This window comes from Podarcis melisellensis (assembly GCF_964234715.1).
Source record: "Podarcis melisellensis genome assembly, chromosome: Z".
In the NCBI taxonomy this organism is placed as follows: Eukaryota; Metazoa; Chordata; class Lepidosauria; order Squamata; family Lacertidae; genus Podarcis; species Podarcis melisellensis.
The window spans coordinates 38,244,778-38,257,391 of NC_138547.1; the positions used below are offsets into that span (position 1 = coordinate 38,244,778).

A 12,614-nucleotide genomic window follows, 5' to 3' on the forward strand; every position below is an offset into this window, starting at 1 on the left:
ATTTTGTTCGGCAGGTTTCCTCCTCTTAACCCGTCGGCGTCGAGAGAACGGAGCTAAGCCGGCATCTCCATGGGGAAAGGGGACGAGCCGAGCCGAGCCTCGGCTAGAATGAAACAAACATGGGGTGTGGCAGCCAAAAGCACCTCCTCCCTCACCGCAGGAAGGGAACTACCGAATAAGGGCTACAAGCCGCGGTGTGGAAAGCCTCGAGGGCAGCAGCGCCCGGGGAGACCCCCAGTTGCTTAGGCCGACTGGCAAGTTGATCAATACCCTGCCCCATATATACATACATATGCTGAAAGTGGACACAAAGAGGTTCAAAACGGAGCTTAACAAGTCAACAAAAAATGGAAAAAGCAGGCGGTAAAACTAACACATTTCAAAATCCAAGGGCAGCAAGTTCACGCTAGACACCGCACACCACCAAAAATCGGGAGTGGGAAGAATCTCACAAGGTTTCACCCACTTTGGGTCGTTTCGCCGCCGCCCTATTTTCAGGGACGGACGGACACGCACACAAACACACAAACAAACACCCAAGATACAAAAATACCAGATCCGCCGACGGAAGGATAGGTTTACGTCTAAGAAAGTGGGACCAATTCATACCTGGAGAGTAATCAGCTCAATTTCTAAGAGAGTGGAGAGAACGGGAAAAGAGCGACAAGCGAGTACTGTATCTAAAACAAAAGTGGCGCCAAAATAAAAAAAAAACCCCAAAGCTATTAAACAGCCTCCTTCCGCCTCTTCCTCCCCTCCCACCCGGCAGCGACCCAGCGGGGTTTCCAGCAGCACAAGCACACCAAAAAGTCACTTTGAACAGGGGTTTGGTTCCCCCACCATCACCACTAACAGTTCAAAGCGGCCACCATAAAACGTAAAAGGCCGGGGGTGGGGTGGGAAACGACATGTCTAAGGTTACAATCCTTGGGGTTTTTACTGGTGAGTAAAGGCTGTCTGAACACAGTGCAAATTCCTTCTACGTAAACATGTTCAGGACACCGAGCTGTACATTCCTCACACTTTCAAAATGCGTCCAGATGGAAGTGGGCAAGAAGCAAATCCCACGATTTCCCAACAGCTCACTTTAAAAATCATTATCGGTGTGGAGAAACAACTCGCGCAAAAGTTCCTGCCCGAACAGAGAGAAAGACAGGAGTGTTCACTCCTCCCAGTACATCCCTTTCCCATGATATACTGTCCCTCTGCCAAAGTCACAGGAGGACAAGAAAAGTTGAGGGTTTTCCGTCCAGCTCGAGGCATACGCCCGCTCGCAAGTTTTTAATTCCCCAATATGCAATTTAAAAAATAATAAAACGTATGTCATTTTCATTCTCATCGCTTTGAAGTGGAGGAGGGTGTGGGAGGGGAACGGGGGTGCTGGGGGGGGGTAGAGAAGGATCGGAAGGCAGAAACACCACAAATCGTTTTTAAAACACCCTTCCTGATTTCTCTGCCACCAAGCGTGTCTTACAAGCGCCCCCGTAGCTTCCTCCCACGGAGAACCGAGAAGTCCGACTCGCCTTCTCCCGGCTTGGGGAGTTGAGAGAATCATCATCATTATTTGTTACGATGTGTATACCGCCCTTCATGCGCAGATCTTAGGGCGGTTCACAACGTTGAGAGGTTAGGCATTTGTGCTGTTGTTGTGGTGGTGGTGGTGTTTTTTTTATTAAAAAACCCCAACATATCCAACGAAGTGCCCTTTTCTAACACACACACACTACACACCCCTTTCCATCCCCTCCAAAAATAATCTGCTGGAAATCCTCCATCTTGCCAGCCGTAGCTCTTAATAGTAGACAACACAGGCTCGCATCCCATCCTCTCCTTCTTACCTACCCTGGCAGCTTCCCCATCCCACACAATAACCCCTGGATCGGTTTGTTTTGGTTTTTTTTCGGGGGAGAGGGGGGCACAGAGGAACGGACAGGGGCGAGTCTCCATTTTTTTGCGCCCGAAGGAGGCGGGCTGGGCCTTTTTCCTCTCCGGTTGAAAGGAGGTTGGTTGGAGAAGAGAGGAATGGAGTCAGAGAAAGAGAAGAAAAACAGCAATTTTAAGACTGGTGCGATTTGTATTTTTTTTTAAAAAAAAATATTAGGGGGTTTATTTCCGTCTTGAGGCTCGCTCCCTCCCGCCGCCGCGTCCAAGGGAGCGCCGGGAAAAGGGGCGAGCGAATGAGGGGAGGCGGGAGGGCAGGCAGCGTCTGTGGGGCTCCTTCGCCTTCTTCCCCCACCATCTCCTCCTCCCTCCTCGCTCGCTCGGCCCCGCGTCCTCCATCTTGCCTGCGCTTGCGAGTTTCCCCTCAGACTCGAGCTGTTCCGAGGCCTGCCCTACATTCCATATTCAAAGAAAGATGGATAGGGACACCGATATTTCCAGATATCTATCTATATATATTACACAACACCGCCGTCACCGCCGTTGTTGTTGTTGCCGCTGGCCGCTTCCCTTTCTTTCCCCCCCACCACCACCACCGCCCGCTGCCTCCTTCTCCGTACACCCCCCCCCTCCGCCGCCGCTCAAAAAATAAATATTTTATTTTTTAAAAAAAAAACCAAAACCCCGCAAACACGCGCGCGCGCCCCTCCCCTCGCGGCGATTTGATTTCAAACAAACAACTTCCCCCCTCGAAATTTTCCCTCCTCAGAAAAATAAACTTCCAGAAGCTTCTACGCCACGGTCGAACTTACCTCACCCGGCAGGCCTGGCTGGACTGGCGGTGACGGGGCTCCCCGGGCCCTGCGCGCCTTCCCCCCCCCCCGTCCTCTCTCTGTCTCGCTCTCCTCTTCCAAGTAATTATTGCAGTTCGCTTCTCTCCTCTCTGCTTTCCCTCCCTCGCTCTCACTTCCAAGGCCAAACAACTCGGGTCAGGTCGACCCCTTACCTTCAAAGGCCCCCGCAGCGGGGGAGGGGGGGTGGAAAGTGGGGCCTAGTAGGAAGGCCGAGAAGGGGGGGCCCTCGAGCGGGGCGTTGTGGGAAGGGGGGGTTTGAAGAGAGCAAAACGGGCGGATTATTTAATTTGGCGGTGGCGGCGGCGCTGGGGATTGTTTGGGGTGTTCGCAGCTCGGCGGCAGGAGAGCGAATGGAGAGCGCAGGCGCCACCTGGCGGCCACCGAGCACGCTCTCCGCTGCTGGGCCTAGAGCGGCATCTGCCGGGAGGACTCGGGAATGCAAGGGAGGGGGAGGGGGGGTAAAGGACAGCATATAAGACACATTCTGGATAAGAACGGGGTAAACAAGGTGCTGCGCCTGCGCGACTCGTGCAGCCCTCTTTCTCCGCCCCCCCTCCCCACGCACCCCGCTCCTCTCGCTTTCCAGTTCTCTCCGCCTCCGCTTCGCTACGTCATCACTGCCATCGACCACGCCCCTGGCTGTTCCCCTGCGAGCGCGGGGGAGGCTCGAGTCCGCACGTATCGCCCAGAAGAGGCGGAGGGATGGTGATAATGAGCTAGGCGGGGCGCGCGCAGCGCCCAGGGATCCCGTGCAATACCCCGCCCCTCTCCACCCCACCCTGGGCAAAACAATCCGGAGGGAAGGGGAAAGAGAAGGAAGGTTGCCCCCCCCCACCCCAGCTCCGCGACAATCCCATGGGACAAATAACCTGGGGTTGCTTATGAGTGCACGTGCCCCCGAAATTAGGATAGGAAAAGCTCTGTTGGGCTCCCCTAGACTTACAGAATCATAAAATTGTGGCGTTGGAAGGGACCTCGAGGGACCCTCTGCAGTGCTTAGAAACCTCCAATGAAGCAGAGTCCACCTTCTGCGGGAGGCCGGTTCGCTGTCCAGCAGCGCTTTCCATCAGAAAGTTCTTCCTGTTGTTTAGTCGGAATCTCCTTCCTTGTAACTTGAATCCATTGGTTCAGGTCCTAGCCTCCAGAGCAGCAGAAAACAAGCTTGCCCCATCCTCCATGGGACAGCCCTTGAGATGTTTGAAGATGGCTTTAATATCTACTCTCAGTCTTCTCTTGACCAGGCTAAAAATACCCAGCTCCCTCAACCATTGCTCATAAGGCTTGGTTTCCAGACCCTTGATCATCTCAGTTGCCCTCCTCTGCACATGTTTCATCTTGTCAATAATATCCTTCTTAAATTACTGCGCCCAGAACTGAACACAGGATTGCAGGTGTGGTCTGAATAGGCAAAATAGGTGGTACTACTATCTTGAGCAGACACATGGCTGACACTTAGATACTTCGCTGTGTACATCTGCTGCAGTGCCTTGTGGAAGAAAGTCCCACTGAACGTAGAAAGGCTTGTTTCAGAGTAAAATATGCTTGAGGAAAATTAGGTTGTACATTTGCAGTGATTCCATACGCATTTCGCTGGGGCAAATGAGTGTCCTGAATTCCTGCTCTACTTGTTATTATATGCTTTTAAGTATTTTATAATGACTTGTTTTTGTACTGAACACTGCTTAAGAGATTTATCAAATATTAAGCGGTTTATAAATGCTTTTAAATACTTACTAATATGTCCTGTATAGTTTGCTTACTGAGTAGATCTGGCTGTATAAATTCCATACACCTTTACATGGAAGGAAGTCCAATAAGATCGGGTTGCGCAGCTGCTGCTGTGCTGTGCTATACCACTTCCTTCTTTCCCTCGCACCTGCAGATTTCCTCTTTTGAGCTCTAGGTTACATACACATGCTTCCTCTTATCCTCACAACAATCCTAGATGCGTGTTAGGCTGCTTGTTGGCCTAAGGGTAACTCGGTTCATTTCATGGCAAAGTGGAGGATTTGAACTTGGGTCTCCCTCCCAATCCTAAAGGTAAAGGGACCCCTGACCATTAGGTCCAGTCGCGCACGACTCTGGGGTTGCGGCGCTCACTAAACATTATGTCACTCTGTCTCTCTGGTAAATCACGTCACTTCATTTAAAGCAGATATCTTCAACCTTTTCAGACCCAAGACCAACTTTAAACCCAAGCATGCATTTGGGGACCAAATTCTTAATATTTCACCATATATTTGCACGGTGGGGAGTGCTCCTGTTGTGACCCACATTGGATTTGGCCACATCCCACTAGTGGGTTCTGACCCACAAACTGAAGACCAGAGATTTAAAGGGTTTATTTCCCCCCCCACACACACACACACATAAGAAAATGAGTTCATAAGGATGCTTTCTCTTTATCATGTAGAGTCTGATTCTGTTACTGCTGAATTGTGCTATCTTTAGGAAGCTTTCTCTAACACCTGAAAACAATTGCTTCCAAACTCCGCACTGTTCAAAGGAAGTTGCGTGTGAATATAGCAACTCCACCTCTCTTACTCTGTCATTACACTGTGACCTGACATGATTCATGGGTGATTAAAGCTACTGTGTGTTTTGAGTGCTTTAAGCTGGTAATACCAGATAATTTGATCACTTGTTGCACTTACTTTATATTTAAATAGCGAGGAAGCACCAACATTCTGGACAGATAAATCACCTTGCACCCTTAATAACACAATAACTGATGCTTGCTACACACAGCATAGTAACATAGGACACTATCATATTCTTAGTCCATCTTGCTCAGTGACATTGGCATTGACTGGCAGCTGTGTGTATTGATGAACTTTCATAATGACTGTGACTAGGCTACCTAAGTGTTGCACTAGGACCAGGGAGACCTGGGTTCAAATCTCCCACCCAGCCCTGAAGCTCACTTTGGGTCAGTCGCTACTTATAAGATAATAATTGTAATAATAAGATAAAAGGCAGAGAGCAAGGCTAGTTGCATTTTTAATTCCACAATATTTGTGTTACTTTGATTATGTCATTTCTCCCCCCCCCCTTTTTTTCATTGTGAAAATAATGAGCGTAGCATAGCTTGATTTAAATATTTATTTTGGTTTAATATCAAAGGTGGATTTGAGCTGAAATAAGTTCAAGTTATCTTAAGACTGTACTGACTGCCCATACACTACCAGACCAGGTTTAAGGTTCTTTCACGAATTAACAGTTTGGGCCCAGGATACCCTCTATGGTCTTTTAATTTCAAGACACAAAACCGCTTTGGTTGTTTTAAAATCATTTTATATCACCTTTAAGCCTATATCCATTTATAAAGCAGTACTATGACTACAGCAACACTACCATTGTTCCAGTTTGCCAGGAGGGAAAATTGCAGCTTGCACCAACTTCCAGCCACGCCTCTGTTAGCCCAGCTAACACGGTGTTCCGCTGTCACCAAATAAAGGGAGGAAATTTTTCTTTCTTTCTTTTTTTAATTTCTTTTTATTGAGTTTCACTTAAATCACCAAAAAAACCAAAAGAAATACCAAAAAACGAAACAACAGTTTCAGAAAAAAGAAAAAACAAGAAATAAAATATCCATACATAACACAAAAAAACATCAGTTTCCGTTACAATTCTTTGTCTTATTCCTTGAACCTTTATATCTTTAGATATTTAGATCTTTCCTCTACACACCTATTGACCTCCTTCCCTCCCGATTTTGGGCTTCTTGATAAAAAGAAGTTTTCTTTTTTCTGCAGCTAATAATTATTGATGGTTTGCGCATCGTAAGGTTTATATCAGACCTGCTGTAGTTTTAAAATTTCTATAGTTTCCTTCAATATATACCATAAATTTATTCCATAAATTTAAGGGAGGAAATTTTTCTATGAGGCTTCCTGCTTTATCAATTAACCTAATCAACCTTCCATTTCCAGCAGCTCCTGAACTGTCTCAAGGTTGGGGCTTCCAAGCATCAGGGTGTTAAAATAGGAAGAAACCACATCCGATATCATCCTTGTCAGAAAATATTATCCTTATCTGAGCAAACTTGACAAAGCAGATTAAAACACTTTCATTTTCCATGGACTAAACAGTCCCTGAACTTAGCAAGCCTGTGCAGAAGAGCGGCAGCCAAGTACACTGGCCTTGGAGGCTTACGCTCTCTTGCCAAGAACTCCCCATGCCTCGCAGCCGACCAGCGACTTAATGAGCAAGACGCTCATACTTGTCCGTATGCGCTGCAAGGCTTCAATAGTAAAAGCTGGACTTCTGTTACTGCATACTAGCATGCATATCCTCCAACATTTCTCTGGTGAAAATAAGGATGCCCTATTTAATAATAATAATAATACACCACCCATCCAACTGGGTTTCCTAAGCCACTCTGGGCAGCTTCCAACATATAGAAAAACATAATAAAACATTAAACATTTAAAAACTTCCACATACAGGGCTGCCTTCAGATGTCTTCTAAAGGTTGTATAGTTATTTATCTCCTTGGCTCAGGACTTGCATAACTCCATAACCTCCAACATTTCTCCGATGAAAATAGGGATGTGCTAAGGAAAAGTGGGACATTCCAGGATCAAATCAGAAACCAGGGCAGCTTCTGTAAATCCGGGGCTGTTCCTGGAAAACAGGGACACTTGGAGGGCCTGTGCATGTAGCATCAGATCAGATTAGGTGGTGGTGCATCTCATGGACTTGAGAGTCTGTTAAAACCACATGTCTGGTGCTGGAGTTATCTTGCGTTGGAACTCACTTCAGTCAACCATGGGTGATGAACGCCTTAATGATCTTCTCGTTCTCAGCATCGAACATTCTATCCCAGATCTTATTGACCAAAATGCCATTATAGAGTGTTTTGCTGAACAGAAATCTAGAAAGCAGGTATCTTGAGTTTATATTTATGCTTATATGTGCATTAACATACGGCAAACTTCCCAATGTTCCCTTTGTGCTTCTATTTCTAGTCCTGAACTATTCAATCTTTTATTTGGATCACTAGTTGATGAGACGATGAATGGTGTGACCAAAGGCCGCACAGTAGTTGGGTACGATTGATTAGTGATTACAGTGGTACCTCGGGTTAAGTACTTAATTCGTTCTGGAGGTCCGTACTTAACCTGAAACTGTTCTTAACCTGAAGCACCACTTTAGCTAATGGGGCCTCCTGCTGCTGCCGCGCCGCCAGAGCACGATTTCTGTTCTTATCCTGATGCAAAGTTCTTAACCTGCAGCACTATTTCTGGGTTAGCGCAGTGAAGCGTATGTAACCTGAGGTACCACTGTACTAACTTTTGAGTTTCTAAAGCATGTAAGATATACTGTGTTGGAGATGTTGCAATAAACTGGTTTATCTGAACTCCCTTGCCATCTTATGCTTGTTTTTTTGTTTGAGTTTATAACTTTATTCTAACAAGACTGCCACCCCAGGTCTCCAACAAGCTCTGCACAGGCTATCCAGAAAGCATTATGTACCAGCAAGCTCCAGCTGTGGGCATCACACCCATTGATGCTGGTGCTTTGTAGCTTTCTGTGGGGCATTTAATGAAATATTTAGCTTTCACCCAGTTTGTGTGTTCACTGTGTTCTGAATCCAAAATGGTTCTCCTTGCCCCTTTAGAGAGCGATTCAATAACCGTCCCCATTTGGGCTCTAATCCTTGCTAGTAACACTAGAAAGGAATGGGCTGGCATGGTGCAATTTATGTGGCAAGCTGGTGTCGGCAAACTGAAGAGCCATGGTTATCATCATCCTTCTGACTGGAAGTAGCCCTGCATCTAGAGGCACTTCAGCACCCAGCTGAGAACTTTCACCACTGGGTGCCACTGAATGAGGAAAGGGACCCAATGCCTTTTGCAGAGGTCATTCAAGATACTGACTCCATACACAAGGCTGCCTCTTCAGCACCATGCAGATTGCTGCAGAGGCAGTCAGGGGCCTGTGGTCCTCTAGGTGGTGTTGAACTGCAACTCCTATCAGCCATGACCATTGGCCAAGCTGATGCAAGCTGGAGTTGGAACAGGTTCCTATGGACTAGGAAAACCCAGATTCAGCCCCCGCCCCCCAGACAAAAAGTTCACAATGAGACCTTGAACCAGTCCATAGCTGTCAACGTTTCCCTTTTTTTAAAGGGAAATTCGCTTATTCCAAATAGGATTCCTTGCAAGAAAAGGGAAGAGTTGACAGCTATGGACCAGTCACTGTCATTCAGTCTAACCTCCCTCACAGGGCTATTGTGAGGATAAAAGTGAAGAGGCAGGGATTGAACTAGGTACTGTCTGAACTCCTTAGAGGAAGGTTGGATATGAACACAGGTGGCGCTGTGGGTTAAACCACAGAGCCTAGGACTTGCCAATCAGAAGGTCGGCGGTTCGAATCCCCGCGACGGGGTGAGCTCCCATTGTTTGGTCCCTGCTCCTGCCAACCTAGCAGTTCAAAAGCACATCAAGGTGCAAGTAGATAAATAGGTACCACTCCAGTGGGAAGGTAAATGGTGTTTCCGTGTACTGCTCTGGTTCGCCAGAAGTGGCTTAGTCATGCTGGCCACATGACCCGGAAGCTGTACGCCGGCTCCCTTGGCCAATAAAGCGAGAGGAGCGCCGCAACCCCAGAGTCGGTCACGACTGGACCTAATGGTCAGGGTCCCTTTACGTTTACCTTTACCCTGATCTGAGGTCTTCTGACTTACAGGCCTGCTCTATTACATTAGATCCCCCAGTCCTCCCCGCAAAAAACCTTGCTATCAATGGATAATCTTTTATCACGTTGATTTGCCTATTAAGGAATACATATGTCCCGGAGTCTGCACATTAGGATCAACTATTGCCCCCGACAAACTGAGGGTACAGTTTAAAACACACTTGCCATTCTTACTACAGGGGAAAACTGGGAATAGGAGAATCAGCTGCCAGGAAACTTCTCTCTTATTACACATAGAAACTTAGAAACACTCCAAAATTCCTTCAGACAGCTTTTATCTCTGCCTGCCTGCCTGTTTCTCTCTTTCTCACTGTCTCCCTCTCACTCTCTCAATAATAGAATGTGAAATTTAGAATTACATGTCTGTAGGTAACTGATATATAGAAAAAACAGTTCATTAATAAAGATTTAAGATCACTTCCTTTTCCTTCACATTCCTAGGCTCTATACTCCAATATACACTTAAGGACCCTGACCATTAGGTCCGATCATGGCCGACTCTGGGGTTGCGGCGCTCATCTCGCTTTATTGGCGTACAGCTTCCGTACAGCTTCCGGGTCATGGGGCCAGCATGACTAAGCTGCTCCTGGCAAACCAGAGCAGTGCACGGAAACGCCATTTACCTTCCCACTGAAGCGGTACCTATTTATCTACTTGCACTTTGAGGTGCTTTCGAACTGCTAGGTTGGCAGGAGCAGGGACCGAGCAACAGGAGCTCACCCCGTTGCGGGGATTCAAACCACTGACCTTCTGATCGGCAAGTCCTACGCTCTGTGGTTTAACCCACAGCGCCACCCACGTCCCTTACACTTACTCACTCAGCTGTAAACTGCGCAGAACATTGTGGGATTTACTTCTGAGTAGACATGCATTGGATTGTGTGTAAATGTTGTAGTGCTGGTACAGATGTTTGGAAAGTACTTAGAAAAACAACAGCGATGCATTTTTGTAGGAAGGATATATTTTATTTCATAAATATAAATCGGTTAAAAAGAGAGAGATTTTTTTTTAAAAGTTACTGGAATGCTGCATTAGAGCTTCATTAGTAGAAATTTGTCCTTTTTCTGTCCCCTGCAATTTCAAGCTGTGAATAAGACAGCTAACTTTACATAACATACAAGCTTCAAACCCATCAAAAGCATTTCTGCAACACTGAGATTTTGAATCCATATAACTGTGCCTGCAAAATAATAGGCCCGCTTCTATGAAAGCTGAAATCCAAGCCTTTGAAGATTATAAGAATCTATTGCAAGAGCTGATGACAGCAGAGCTACAAAGCAGAGCCGACTGTACATAAAATCTAAATATTAATATTGACTTCACATTTCAGTCCACTGAGGGTGGGGGGGAAGGAAGTCAAGTTCATATGGAATGTTCTTTAAAATTTATAACAAGGGCATTTTAATATTCATCCATAGGAACAGGCGGGGTGGGGAGTCAAAAGTTTATATGAACTTTTCTTGGCTGATTATCAAGGCTGGCAGACTGAAGGTGCAGTCAAAGGATATAGCAACCCATGAACAACTAAACAAGCCTTGTATTTAAGCACTAATCTGATAGCCACAGGTGATGAAGAATTGCATATGCAGATAATAGGGAGTAGGCTGGTGGTGGAGTGCTGTATCTCTCCTCCGCTCCCAGCAGAGCATCAAATACAAGGCTGATATCTATGCTTATTTCCAACTTACTAGGCTCCTATTACTACTACTACTACTACTACTACTACTACTACTACTACACCACCCTTCATGTGAGGATCATAGGGCAGTTTACAATATAAAATAACAGGCCTGTGAGAAGAAGAATGTTTTTGCTTAGCAGCTAAAGATCAAAGGGCAGTGAACACATAATGATTTGCAGCAGAAACAAACAATAGCCAAGCAGCCCTTTAAAGACTTATGCAGATGGGCAGGGACACACACACACTTTGGCTACATCCTCTCTTGATTCCTGTAACATGCTCTATGTGACAGCCACCTTGGAAAAGTGCACAGAAATTCCAACTTGCTCAAAGAGCTGCAGCCAGATTTTTGAAAGGGGGTGGTTCTAGCGAGCATTCAACTTTCTTCTCATAATCGCTCTTCTGGCTACCAGTCTGTTTCCAGGCAAAATTCAAAATGCTGGTTATGAGCTATGAAGCCCTATTTAGCTTGGGTCCAAGCTATCTGAATGCCCATATTCCCTCATATGAACCTACTTGGGTTTGGGGATATCTGGAGAAGAACCCTCTCTTGGTCCTGCCACCCTCACAGCCACCCTTGATAGGGATGTGGAAGAGGACCTTCTCGGTGGTTGCTCCCAGACTCTGGAACTCTCTCCCTGGAGAAGCTGAACTTAGTAAAGGTAAAGGTACCCCTGCCCGTATGGGCCAGTCTTGCCAGATTCTAGGGTTGTGTGCTCATCTCACTCTATAGGCCGGGAGCCAGCGCTGTCCGCAGACACTTCCGGGTCACGTGGCCAGCGTGACAAGCTGCATCTGGTGAGCCAACGCCGTTTACCTTCCCGCTGGTAAGCGGTCCCTATTTATCTACTTGCACCCGGGGGTGCTTTCGAACTGCTAGGTTGGCAGGTGCTGGGACCGAACGACGGGAGCGCACCCCGCCGCGGGGATTCGAACCGCCGACCATACGATCGGCAAGTCCTAGGCGCTGAGGTTTTACCCACAGCGCCACCCGTGTCCCTTTCTCCTTATTGTCCTTCTGCCAGCAGACTTTCTTGTTCCAACAGCTTTTTGGGAACCTGAATGCTTTTAATGAAAGGGCTGGGGCTGTGTTGTTTTTACTGTCACTGGTTGGCATCAGTCTTTCTCAGGAGACAATGGAGGAGTGCACCTTTGGGGGCAAAGTCAAACCACTGGGAAAGTTACAGTGCCTGTTGTGGCTGGAAAGATGTCGAAGGAATGAATAAACTGGATCCTTGGGGAAATAATTTCCCATTGCTCTAGAAACAGATGGGGTAACTTGTTAAAAGTTCTGTGTGACACTGATAAGACTAGCCTATTCAAGCTGCAACCCTAGTCATACTAGCATGTAAGCAATCTCTACTGAATTCAGTGGGGCGTATTTCTGAGTAATGTATGGCTATCGTGACATGAACCAACGCTAGAAATTGTAACTTGTGATGTGTTCTGGAATATATGGGTAAATATCCTGACCTCCTAAAGCTTAATGTAAACCC

General features: G+C 46.7%; 1 protein-coding gene across 4 annotated transcripts in view; it reads right to left on the reverse strand.

Moving 5' to 3' along the window:
• Positions 1-3,085, reverse strand: part of STAG2 (STAG2 cohesin complex component) — a 65,906-nt gene extending 62,821 nt beyond the window's left edge. Inside the window, exon 1 of one of the 4 annotated variants that reach the window (XM_081897109.1) lies at positions 2,888-3,085. The gene's annotated coding sequence lies outside the window, so the exon portion shown is untranslated. Of the gene's footprint in view, positions 1-609; positions 733-2,693 lie in introns of those variants that run through there. The other 3 variants (XM_081897106.1, XM_081897110.1, XM_081897108.1) reach the window with 3 other exon arrangements.
• Between the last annotated feature and the right edge of the window lie 9,529 nt (positions 3,086-12,614).